Source organism: Pteronotus mesoamericanus, unplaced genomic scaffold (assembly GCF_021234165.1).
Source record: "Pteronotus mesoamericanus isolate MK-2021 breed Mesoamerican mustached bat unplaced genomic scaffold, CSHL_Meso_final contig_124, whole genome shotgun sequence".
Taxonomy (NCBI): domain Eukaryota; kingdom Metazoa; phylum Chordata; class Mammalia; order Chiroptera; family Mormoopidae; genus Pteronotus; species Pteronotus mesoamericanus.
Genome location: NW_026555051.1, coordinates 7,841,840 through 7,855,729, shown reverse-complemented (window position 1 = coordinate 7,855,729; position 13,890 = coordinate 7,841,840).

Sequence of the window (13,890 nt, the reverse complement as noted above, 5' to 3'; positions counted from 1 at the left end):
TCTTTCTTTCTGCTGCTTAGTATTCCACTGTGTAAATATACCACAGTTTTTTAATCCCTTCTTTTATTGATGGGCACTTAGATTGCTTCCAGCACTTGGCTATTGTAAATTGTGCTGCTATGAACATTGGGGTGCAGAGGTTCTTTTGAATTGTTGCTTTGGGATTCTTAGGGTATAATCCCAGCACTGGAATTGCTGGGTCTAAAAGCAGTTCCATTTTAAGCTTTCTGAGGAAATTCCAAACTGTTTTCCATAGTGACTGTACCAGTCTGCATTCCCACCAACAGTGTCCTAGGGTTCCCTTTTCTCCACAACCATGCCAGCATTGTTGTTTGCTGATTTCTTTATAATGGCCATTCTGACTGATATGAAGTGGTATCTCATTGTGGTTTTAATTGGCATTTCTCTGATGGCTAGTAATGATGGGCATCTTTTCATATGTTTCTGGACCATGTGTATGTCCTCCTTGGAGAAGTGTCTATTCATGTCCTTTGCCCATTTTTAATTGGATTGTTTATCTTCCTGGAGTGGAGTCATGTGAGTTCTTTATATATTTTAGAGATCAAACCCTTATACAAGGTATCATTGGCAAATATATTTTCTCATACAGTTGGTTCCCTTGTCATTTTGCTGATGTTTTCTTTAGCTGTGCAGAAGCTTCTTATTTTGATTCAAAAACTTTTGAGTTTGATGTAGTCTCATTTATTTTTTTTGTTCCTCTTGACCAAGGGGATATAGCATAAAAAATTATCGCTACAAGAAATGTCCATAATTTTACTGTTTATGTTTTCTTCCAGGATTTTTATGGTTTTACTGTTACATTTAAGTCTTCAATCAATTTTGAGTTTATGGTGTAAGATGGTTATCTGATTTTATTTTCCTGTGCATATCTGTCCAATTTTCCCAACACCATTTATTGAATAGGCTATTTTACCCCATCATATGTCCTTGCCCCCTTTGTCTAATATTAATTTATCATGAAGGTTTATTTCTGTGCTCTCTATTCTGTTCCATTGGTTGATTTATATGTCTGTTTTAATGCCAGTCCATGCTGTTTGATTATTGTAGTCTTGTAGTATTCGTTGATATCATTTAATATGATTCCTCCAATTTTGTTCTACTTTCCCAAATATCTGTGGTTCTTCCAGGTCTTTTGTGGTTCCATACAAATTTTTGGAATATTTGTTTTAGTTCCATGAAATATGCTAGTTTATAGAAATTGATTTGAATCTATAGATTGCTTTGGGTATTATGAACATTATAATGATGTTAATTCTTTCTATCCATAAACATGGTATATGTTTCCATTTATTTATATCTTTTTAAATTTCTTTCTTCAGTGTCTTAGAATTTTCCAAGTAGACATCTTTTACCTCCTTAGTTAAATTTATTTTTAGGTATTTTTTAATGCAGTTGTATATGGCATTGTTTCTTAGTTTCCATTTCTGATAGTTTATTATTGGCATATAAAATGCAACTTATTTCTGTATATTTATTTAGTATACTGCTACTTTACTGAATTAATTTATCAGTTTTAGTAGTGTTTTGGTGGACTCTTAGAGTTCTCTATATACAGTATCATAACATCTGCAAATAATGAGTTTTACTCCTTCCATTCAAGTTTGGATGCCTTTTATTTCTTCTTCTTATTTGATTGCTGTGGCTAGGACTTCCAGTACTATGCTGAATAAGAGACAAGAGTGGTAAAAGCAAACATTGCTGTGTTGTTCCTAATATTAAGGGAAATATGCTTCTAGTTTTTGCCTTTGAACATGGTGTTGGCTGTGGGTTTCTCATATATGGCCTTTATTACATGGAGGTATGTTTCCTCTGTTCCCATTTTGCTGAGAGTTTTTATCAAATGGGTGCTGAATTTAATCAAATGCTTCATCTGCACTTATTGATATGATCATGTGATTTTTATCATTCATTTTATGTGGTGTATCACATGTATTGATTTGTAGATATTGTGCCAACCCTGCATCCCAGAATAAATTTTACTTGATCATGGTGTATGATCTTTTTTATGTATTGTTTGGGGGTAAAATGATCTAAAGATATTGATAAAATCTATCTGATCTAGTGTGTTATATAAGGCCACTGTTTCCTTGTGGATTTTTGGTCTGGAAGATGTATCCATTGACATCAATGGCATACTAAAATCCCCTATTATGACTATATTACTGTTGATCTGTCCCTTTATGTCCACGAAGATTTGTTTTATATATTTAGGCACTCCTATGTTGGATGCATAAAAGTTTACAAGGGTTATATCTTCTTGTAAGATTGCTACTTTTATCATTATATAATGTCCATTTTTATCTCTTCTTATAGCCTTGGTTTATAGCCTTTTTTAAAGCTTATTTTGCCTCATATAGGTATTGTTACTCCACTTTTCTTTCATATTCATATCCATGAAACATCTTTTTAGATCTGTTTACTTTCAGTCTGTGTATGTCTTTCATTCTGAGGGAGGTCCCTTGTAGACACCACAAATGTATATGGATCTTGTTTTCTTCTCTATTTAACTACCTTATATATTTTGATTGGAGCATTTAAGCCATTTATATTTAAAATAATTATTGAAAGGTACCAATTTATTGCCATTTTATTCTTTATAATTATGTTCCTCTGAGTTGTCGTTGTTGTTGTCCTTCTCCTTCTTCTTCTCCTCCTCTCCTTCTTCTCCTTCTTCTCCTTCTCCTTCTTCTCCTTCTTCTTCTTCTTCTCCTTCTTCTCCTTCTTCTCCTTCTCCTTCTCCTTCTCCTTCTCCTTCTTCTTCTTCTTCTTCTTCTTCTTCTTCTTCTTCTTCTTCTTCTTCTTCAGACCCTTTAATGTTTCTTATAATATTGGTTTGGTGGTAATGAACTCCTTTAGCTTTTTGTTATCTATGAAGCTATTAATTTCTCCTTCAATTTTAAATGATTGCTTTACTAGGTAAAGTAGTGTGGTTATAGTTCTCTGCTTTTCATCACTTTGAGTATTTCATGCCATTTCCTTCATGCCAGAATGTTTCTATTGAGAAATCAGCTAACATTCTTATGGGAACTTTCTTGGTAAGTAACCATCTTTTTCTTGCTGCTTTTAATATTCTCTCATTGTCTGTAGCCTTTGGCATTTTAATTATGATGTGACTTGTGGGTTTCTTTGGATTCCTTTTGTTTCGAATTCTCTGTACTTCCTGGACTTACATCTTATTTTTTTCACCAAATTATGGAAGAGTTCAGTCATTGTTTCTTTAAATATGTTCTTAGTCCTTTGTTTTCTCTTTTCTCCTTCTGGTACCCTTGTGATACAGATGTTGTTATGCTTGATGTTGTCCAGATGTCCCTCTATCTTTTAAAATTCTCTTTTTTTCTGCTTTTATTGGGGTTTTCTCCTACCTTCACTTCCAAATCATTGATTTGACCCTCTGCTTAACCTAATCTGTTGTTGATTCCTTCAAGTATAGTCTTTGTTTCAGATATTGCATTCTTCTTTACTATTTTTATGGTTTTTATGTTATTTTTTATGCTTCCTATCTCTGTTTAAGTTCTCACTGAGTTTATTGATTTTTCCCCCCTAAGTTTCTTGAGCAACCTTATAACCATTGTTTTGAGCTCTGTATCTGGTAGACTGATTGTCTCCATTTCATTTAGTTCTTATTCTGGGGATTTTTCCTGTTCTTTCATTTGAGGAATGTTTCTTTGTTTCCCCACTTTGGCTGCCTCTGTATTTGTTTTTATGTATTAGGTAGATCTGCTATGTCTCCCATCTTGTTTTGGTGACATCAAGTCCTGTGGAGCTTAAAGTGCAGTGTCTCTGAACACCCTAATATCTGCCTCTGCTTGCTGGCCACCTTTTAGACTCAATACTGAAAGAGACTCAGGCAACACATGAGTTGTGTGAATAGGTTCTCAGTAAGTCACCAGGAAGAGCCACACAACTAAGTCTCTCCGTATGCACCTCTGACACCCCCTGAGCAGTCCCGGGCCTCCTCAGGAGCCTCCTTACAAGTTTGTCCTGTGGGCCTAGTCTGGCCACCCTAGAAGAATCCTCTGCAGTGCTCAAGCTTGGGAAAGTGGAGTCAAAGGAAATTGGAAGGACGGGACTCATGCATCCCACCAGGCTGATGCCATATGGAGGGTTGTACTAGACCCAGGAAAGATGGTGTCTGTGGGCAGTGTGGAGGATGGACTCAGCACAGGCATATTAGCAGCTGTCTTTCCAGCCCTCTCCCTGTAGGACTCCAGTATGCTCTGAAAGACCATCCCTCCACCAGAGGTCAGCATGAATAACTGCAAATGAGATTTTGGGAGGGTACCTTTAAGAGGGTACCTGGTTTTCTACCACAACCCTGTCTCTCCCTGGCAGACAGAATTCCCACTTATTTTTATAGCCAGGTGCCTATTCCCAGATTTGATGTTCCAGGCTGGGGAACCTGGCATGGGGTTGAGACCTGTCACTCCTCAGGGGGATCTTTGCAGCTGAGATATCCCTGTGTGTTTTCTACCATCAAATGTAGGAGCAGGGCCAGCTCTTTCTGCATATTTGTACTTCCTACCAGTATGGCTGTGACTTCTTCTGTAATCCTTGGTTATAAGATTTCTGTTCATCTAGTCTTCAGTTGGTCATTCAAGTTGGTTGTTCTAGAATTTAGTTGTCATTCACATATGGTCCTGGGAGGAGATGAGTGTAACTTCCACCTACTCCAACACCATCTTCGTTCCCCCTCCATCTGTGTATCCTCTGTGGTGAGGCATCTTCCCAGGGCTTATGCCCATTTTTTAATTGGGATGTTTGTTTTCTCATTGCTGAGGGTTAAGAGATTTTTTAAAATATATATTTGAACACCAGTTCTTTATCAGATATGTGTTTGGAAAATACCTCTGAGTATGTGGCTTATCTTAAAATCGGTTAGAAGACTGACATCCACAAAAATGTCGTCTTTTCCCATCTCTTCTAATCCCCTTCCCATCAGGGGCTTCTCTCTCTTCCTCCAGGGAGAGCCTCGTGAGTCCCCACCGTGAGGACCTATGTTCTCTGCTTGCAGGGTCCATTTCTGGGCAAACAAAAAGCACATCACGGACTATGGCCTCATGTGGAAGCCTCAGACCAAATGAGCTCCGTCTGACCTGACTCTGAAGGAGCTGAGGGCTCTCTCCCTCATCCCCACTGAACTGAGTCCTCCCCTCACTGAAGCTGAATGTGCTGGGTATATGGGCTGGGGACTGGCACAGGACCAGGTCAGGGGTCACTGCTGGAGTACCCTGAAGCGTGGTTTGGGCACTGTAGCCTGACCCAAAGCTCCAAGCCTGATGCTTTGTTCTTCTGGCACCTCTAATTAACCCCCATGTAAGGTCCCTTGTGCTCATACAATCCAAATGGGTCCTTCTGTTGCAACTGAGAACTTCACTGGGATAGAGCACGTTCACCACAGTGGTCCCTGTGACTGGCTAAGAGTCCCTAGAACTGCTTTCCTGACTCAGAGGAAGGGTCTCTGCCCTTGGAGTGAGAGGGAGCAGGCCAGAATATCCCAACCCACCCCCTCCTGTTTCCTGGGTGGCAGAGCCAGGCTGCCCAGCTCAGTTGTGGAGCAGGGCAGTGCCGGAGTGGGCTAGGAGTTGGGGAGGACAGGACATGGGACAAAACAGAGGCAGGATAGATGAGGCCTTCCAGCTAGGAGTGTCACTCCCAGGTACCTTCATCTCCTCCACTCCCAGCCTCTTCTCCTCCCTCCCTTCCTGAGATCTCAGTTCTAAGTCCTGACACCTCTGTTTTCCCAAACAAAGCTCAAAGTGGACAAGGTTATAGGGAGCTGCACCCAGTACCTTAACATTGTGTTTTCATTAGACCAAGGATCTCCACTTGTACAGACCTGGCCTTAATAAACAAAGATTTTTGGATGCAGGTCACTGTCTGGGTCTCCTACCCCAAGCATCTCTTCAGAAAAGAGCAGTGACCCCACTTCCTGGTGATAGAGCCCAACAGAACTTGGAACCCTGGTAGCCAGGCAGCCACATTCTAAAACTGCCCCTACCCCGCTCACTTGGCAGAGACATTTGCAGCAACAGGATATTTTCTTGTTGTCTGCCTGTTTCCCGAGGCTGTAGCCTCAAAAGAGGCAGCCAGAGAGGTAACACAGGGAGGCACAAAGCAGTTTTGTTACAACCAGTCCAATACTCTGATCCCACCTAAGCAGCCATATGCCCCCTCCCCATGTGTCTGTGTGTTTATGTGTGTGTAGAAGGGGATTAACATGGGGAGGGCCTGTCCCAAGCAGGAACAGCCTGGGGAGGGATTAGAAGCCTGGTAGGCCAGTCATGTTCACACCTCAGCTCAAAGCTAACTGGATGGACATAGAGTGTTGGTGGTGCCCTCTGCCCAAGGTTTATCCCAAGACCTAGAAGTGAATCCCATTTCACTGGGTGGAGCTCCGTGCAGATACAGGGCTGGGAACAGAAGTTCCAGTGGGCAGAAGCGGCAGTGACGAGAAATGGGCTCAAGGCCTCCCAACCATCTGCCAGTCACTGCCATTGCAGAGTCCAATCCAGATCACTGAGGAACAGAAGCTGGTCAACACTGATTCCCACCCATCTCCACCAGTGAGGGGCAGGAGTGCCATAGCAATGAAGGCCAGAGCAGGCCTGAAGCACTGTGGCCACCTGGGGTTTTGAGGAACCAGGACCCAAGGATGGCCAGAGAAGGACTTTTCCCCCGAGCTGTCCATGCTCCACGGGCAGCTTGGGATTTCCCACTCTAAACTGGAGCATCATGCTCACATTAAACCAGCCTGGATGATCTGGGGCCCAAGGAAGCGGAGCCCAAGGGTTAAAAGATGGGGGAGGTTCAGGTGAGATTATAGGTACAGGTTGGTGCCAGGCACACACAAAGCATTCACAGAGGCTTCCCAGGAGCAAAGACTGGCCTCAGACCACTCATGTGCTGGACTGCTCATGGGGAGGACGTCCTGGGGTGGTCCTGGGCTCTGGCTATGTTCTGTCTTTGGGGGACACACAGAAATGCAGGCACATGAGTGATTTTTTTTTCTCCTCTCACAACTTCAGTAGGAGTTCAGAAGGCAGAGCTGGCTCCTGCTTCAACATCTGTCCCACATCTCAAGGAGATCAATGCAGGGGCTGACTAGGAGACTTCTCCAAACCTGGAGGAGTGTCCGCCTCCAGCGGTCATGCCACCCTTCCAGCAGCCCTTCCAGCTGCAGCTCTGGAGCCATGGCTGGCCTATGCAGCATCTCCTGACCTGACTGAGCCCCCACCACCCCTGCCTGAAGAGCCCTCCCTCAAGTCTCTCCTGGTTCCTGCACAGGCTCCTGTACTAAGTGTGACCCCAGGGCCAGAAGCCAGTCAGGTAAATAACAGTTGGCTTGTCCTGTGACCAAACAAAAATGAGAAAAATGGAGAAATATGGAAGGACAAACCACAAACTGGAAAGCATTCTTCACAGCCCATGGCCAGACAGAGGTGTAACATCCCTATGATACAGCAAACTCTTGAAAGTCAGAATTTTCTAAAGGGACAGATGGCAAGCACATGCATTACCAGCAAGAGGCAGGGCACATGCCAGTGCATGTCAGAGATGCCCAACCTCCCCAGTAGGGACACATATACTATAAACACTAGGAAGAGAACATTCTTACCATCAAGCTTCTGGTCTGGTGGCAACCAGCCCTAGGCACAAAGTGAGGAAGCAGAGACCCCAGAAGATCCCCTGGAGAGAAGGGGGAGAGGCCCCTCCTCTGGGAAAACAGTATGCAGGACCCATCAAAATTCCACAGGTGCACAGCTTCACCTGGCAGTGCTCAGGCTGGGAGGCTACCCCACAGAAATTCTTGCACAATTATTCAAAGATGTATGTTTAACACTACCCATCAAAGCATTGATGAAATATCTGGGAATTGGAAAAAACACTAATGTCATGGAGAGGGGATGGGATTCAACCAATCCCAGTCTAAATGGACAAAGGAAGTTGAGCAGCTGACAAAATGGGTGCAAGGGTCTCTACATGCTGACAGATAAAGACCTCAGGGGCCCTCTTATGTGAAACATGTGGACCAATCATCTGCATCCAGGATCCCAGCTGTTAAACCACATACATGTGATTTCAACAGGCAGGCACACATATGTGAGAATGAGTCTGTGTATGATAGAAACAGACAAAACAGAATGAGAGAGGCAGAGCCTGAGAGATACCCACCAGGCCACACAGGATGGGACTTGCAAATCTCTTCCCCTTGAGGTGATATCTACATTTTTATAGTACAGAGGTGAGTTTGATAGTTCTAAAAATAACAAAGACTTAAATGTAAGACTCAAAACCATAAAAATCCTAGAAAATATAGGCAGTAAAATCTTGGACTTGTCTTGTGGCAATGTGTTTTTTGATATATCTCCTTGGGCAAGGGAAACATAATAAAAAAAAGTAAAAATAAATGGGACTATATAGAACTAAAAAGGTTGCTCAACAAAGGACACCATCAACAAAATGGAAAAATAACCCTCTGAATGAGAAACACATTTGCCAATGTTACATCTAATAAGGAGTTTATTATACAAAATTTATAAAGAACTTATAAAACTCAACACAAATGAAAACCCCAAATGATCTAATTTTTTAAAATGGGCATAGGACCTGAATAGATGCTTCTCTAAAGAAGGCATACATATGGCCAATAGACATATAAAAAGATGCTCAATGTCACTAATCATCAGAGAAATGCAAATGAAATAGGATGTCAGTTATGGGGGGGTGGTTATTGGGTGGAGGTATTGAGCAAAAAAGAAGAAGCATTCATGGACATGGACAACAGAGCAGTGATTGCAGGTGGTGGAGAAAGCATGAGGGGAATAAATGTTAATTGAAAATACAAGGGAAAGTGGTGGGGGGGAGGCAGAGACAAATGTATTTGAAAAAATAAATTAAAATTAAATTAAAAAAGAAAATACAATAAATTTTTTTTAAAAACTACAATAAAAATGTTTTAAAAACTACAATGAGATATCACCTGACATTGTCAGAAAGGCTATCATCAATAAATCAACAAACAACAAGTGCTGGTGAGGATGTAAACCCTCATGCACTGTTGTCGAGAATGCAGATTGGTATAGCCGTGTGGAAAACAGTAGGAAGCTTCCCCAAAATATTAAAAATGAAACTTCCTTATGACTCAATGACTCCACTTCTGGGTATATATGTGAAAAAAAAACCTGAAACACTGATTCAAAAGAATATGTGCACTTCTGTATTCACTGCAGCTTTATTTGTAATAGCCAAGATTCAGAAGCAGCCCAAGTGCCCCTCAGCAGATGAGTGAATAAGAAAGCTATGGTACATTTACACAATGGAATACTCTTTGGCCTTTACAAAGAAGGAAATCTTACCTTTTGTGACAGTATGGATGGACCTGGAGAGTGTTATGCTAAGTGAAATAAAGCAGTCAGAGAAAGACAAATACTGTAAGATTTCACTTATATGTAGAATCTGAGGAACAAAATAAACTAACATAGAAACTGATTCATAGATACAGAAAACATATTGACAGTTGTCAGAAGGGAGAAAGTTGGTGGCTGGGTGAAAAAATGAAGGGATTAAGTAAAAAAAAAAAAAGAAAGAAGAAAAACCCTCTTAGACACAAAAAAACAGTATGGTGATTACCAGAAGGAAAGGTTGGTGGGGGTGAGGGAGCACATAGAAGAGGATATAGAGGGGATAAATGGTGACGGGAGGAGATTTGACTTTGGGTGGTGAACAATACACAGATGATATATGATAAATGAAAACATATGTCTACAAAAGTCTTTTTTTTTAACCTGAGGATATGTTTATTGATTTTAGAGAGAGGAAGGAAGAGAGAAACTTTAATATGAGAGAGAAACATCTATTGGTTGTCTCCTATACGTGCCCCAACTGGGGACTAAACTCACAATGTAGGTATGTGCACTGACTGGGAATCGAACCCACATTTTTGGTGTATGGAACAACATTCCAATCAACTCAGCCACCCAGCCAGGGCTACAAAAAAAGTCTTTTTTTACATACATAGGAGCTCTATTAATAAGAGCCCCAAGCTGAAACAACTCAAATGGCCACCAACAAAAGAATAGATAAATTGTGTTACACCCTTATAATGAAGCTACATTCAGCAGTTAAAAGGAGGGGATAGATTTGGACATTGGTAAGAAATAATTAACATTAATTAGTGAATAACTGACAGTAGTATACTATAAAGAAACTGAAGATGGCCTTGAGATGATGAGTCTGCTAGCCTAGGAAAAAGATTGGGAAAAAAAAATACATGGAGGGGCAAGAAGTTTTAGGGATGAGGGTAAGAGTATAGATGATGATTGCCTGAGAACTACTTCAAAATGATTTTTTTTTCACTGTGAAGTAGAAAAAGTTTCTCTATTAATTGAAAGTTCCAGGTAGTCAGAATTCACTTGCTTCAATATTTCAAATTCTTTGTATCTCCTTCCTGGACAGAATTTTCAGTAACTTCGAAGAGCACTTTGGCATTGTGAGAATACTGAGAACAGTCTTGAGAGAAGATTACTTACCATGACTTAATTTTCTTTGGTCTCATTCCTCATGAAGTATTTGAAGTTCAGGTCTTTGTGGGCTTCTGATGGGACAGATGTTTACCCTCTCTTAGGTTACACTTCTGCTGAGAGAATTTGGGCTGAGGAAAACTATTTTGAATGTTCCAGAATGGTAGTAAGAAATGAGAAGAAAAGCATCACATAGGTCCTTCAGGTTTAGTGATCACATTCACTTATTTATATTCTGTAAGAGAGTTGTTTTTTTTTATTTATTAGTTGGTAAATTTCTTAAAGGTGAGAACTGTGTTATTTACTTTTTTTACCTTTCCTTCCTGAATTTTATCATGAAGTAAAGTAGGTGTTCAGTGAATAGATGCTAAAGAAAGGAGTAAATTTGCCTCTGAAGATTGTATTACCATTACTTCCTCTGAGATATGAAGTTTTATTATTAAAAACAACAACAAAAGTAACAAGGTAGCAAAGTATATTTTTAAAGAACATTTCCTCTTGAGTGAGAGAGGAGACTTAAAACCTTGTACAGACAGAGGAATCAACTTTCACACAACTAACTGGTAAGAAGTTCAGTGGAGGCTTGAGAAGATGGGCTGGGTGCCCACAGGTGCAGCGTCAGAGGGATATTGAAATGGCCAATTGGATCCTCCTGAGAAGAGCAGGGTCTAAACCATAAACAGGGATCTCCAGCCTACAGCACCAGAGCCGAAAAAGCACACAGATAACAGCTAGCTATGAAAAGCGTAGAGGTGCTCTCTGCCAGAGACAGGCAGTTGGAGATGCAAAGGGCTATTGTAATGGCAGCCACTTGCCCTAGTCTCTGGGCAAAGGCAGGGGCAGAGTGGGCTGGAGCTGCCTGAGAAGAGATTGGAGAGGAAGACTCTGGGGAGAGAACTGAGGAAGTGGCCAGCGGGGTCTCAGTGCTGACTCACCTCCCATTCCTCAGTTTCCATCTTGCTCAGGCACACCACTTCCCTGAGCAGCAGCAGCATAAAAGGACACAACCACCTCACCCTCAGGAGGCTCTGCCCCAGCCCGGTGTTGTGTGCGGGCCTGGGTGCTCAGTACAGAGCAGCAGTCACAGACAGTAGATCCCTGACTAAAGGGGATTCAGAGTTGTCTACAGACTCTTAAGGAGAGACTGGAGATGGAGGCACTGGGGAGAGAACTGAGGGAGTACCTGGGGGGATCCCAATACTGATTCCTCCCCCATTCCTCAGTATCCATCTTGCTCAGGAAGACCACTCCCCTGAGTGGCATCAGCATGAAAGGACATAATATTCCCACCCTCAGTAAGCTCTGCCCTGCTCTGAGGTGTCTAAGCCTGACAGCTGAGGGCAGAGTGACTAAATTAACAACTGGATGAGATAGACTCACAGTAGATCTCTGGAGGTCTCTAACAGACTGCCTAAGGTGAGAGGGGGTCAACATCTGACATCATTAGAGGCAGACCCAGAAAGAAAAAAAAAAAGAACCATCTACTACCATAGAAGTTTGTACCACAAAGTCAGGAAACCAAGGCAGATCAATTTAAAAAGCAGAAGCCAAAAAAAAAAAAAAGAGTCTCACGAATAATGGAAAGACAAAGAAACACCCCCCAGTCAAAGAGAAAGGAGGAATCCCCAGAAAGAGAACTAAAAGAAATAGAGGAAACTAAGCAATCAGATATTGAGTTCAAACAATTGTTCTAAGGAAGTTCAATGAACTCAGTTAGCTCAAAGAGAATTATGAAAAGCTACAGGGAAACTATGAGGAACGTATTGCAAACTATATCATCATGAAAAAGGACATAGAAACTATCAATAAGAGACAAGAAGAAATGAAGAATACAGTTTCTGAATTGAAGAACACAGTAGAGGGAATCAAAAGCAGGCTAGATGAAGTAGATGATAAAATCAGTGACCTGGAGGACAAGGTAGAAAAAAGCTTCCAGAAAGAGCAAGAAAGTGAAAAAAGATACAAAAAGAATGAAGAGGTGTTGAGGGACATGCAGGACAACCTGAAACATAATAATATCCATATAATAGGGATACCAGAAGGAGAAGAGGAGCAAGGGATAGAGAACCTGTTTGAAAAAGTAATGATGGAAAACTTCTCTAATTGGAGGAGAGAAAAAGTCATGCAAGTTCAGGAAGGACAGAGGGTCCCATTCAAGAGGAACACAATGAGGCCCGCTCAAAGACACATCATTAAAATGGCAAATATCAAAGACAAAGAGAGAATCCTAAAGAGAGCAAGGGAGAAACAGGTAGCTACATACAAGGGACCCCTGACTTGGCTAGCAGCTGACTTCTCAATAGAAACACTACAAGCCTGAAGGGAATGACAAGAAATATTCCAAGGAATGAAAAGCAAAGGCCTACAACCAAGACTGCTCTACGAAGCAAGTCTCTCTATTAAAACAGAAGATGAAATAAGGAGTTTCCCAGAAAAAGAAGGCTAAAAGACTACACCTCCACCAAACCAGCACTACAAGATATGTTAAAGGGACTGGTATAAGAAGATGAAGAAAAAGAGTGAGAAAGTGAGGAACACAGGTACAAAGGGAAAACATAAATAAGTACCTATCAATAATAACTTTAAATGTAAATGAACTAAGTGCTCCAATCAAAAGACATAGGATAGCTGAATTGATAAGAAAACACGATCCACACATATGCTGCCTACAAGAGACCCCCTTCAGAACAAAGGACTTACACAGTCTAAAAGTACAGGGATGGAAAAAAATATTCTAAGCAAATGGACAGGAAAAAAAAAAGCAGGGGGAGCAATACCTATATAAGACAAAATGGATTTCAAAACAAAGGCCATAGCTAGAGACCCAGAAGGACACTTCATAATACTCAAAGGAAGAATCCATCAAGAAGACATAAACATTGTAAACATATATGCACTCAACACAGAAACACCCAAATATATAAGGAAAATCTTGTAGGACTTCAAGAATGACATAGACAGCAACACACTGACAGTAGGAGATTTTTAACACCCACTGTCAAAAATGGATGTATCTTCCAAACAAAACATCAACAAGGATATTGTGGAACTGAAGACACATTAGATCAAATGGATTTAACTGATATACATAGAACCTTTCATCCCAAAGAAGCAAAATACACACATTCTTTTCAAATGCACACAGAATATTTTCAAAGATAGACCACATGATAGGACACAAAACAAGCCTCAGCAAATTCAGGAAAATTAAAATCCTAACAAGTGTTTACTTGGACAAAAAGGGCTTGAAACTGGAAACCAACCTCAAGGGAATGACTCAAAAACATTCAACCTCATGGAGGCTGAAGAGCACACTATTAAACAATGAATAGGTCAATAATTAGATAAG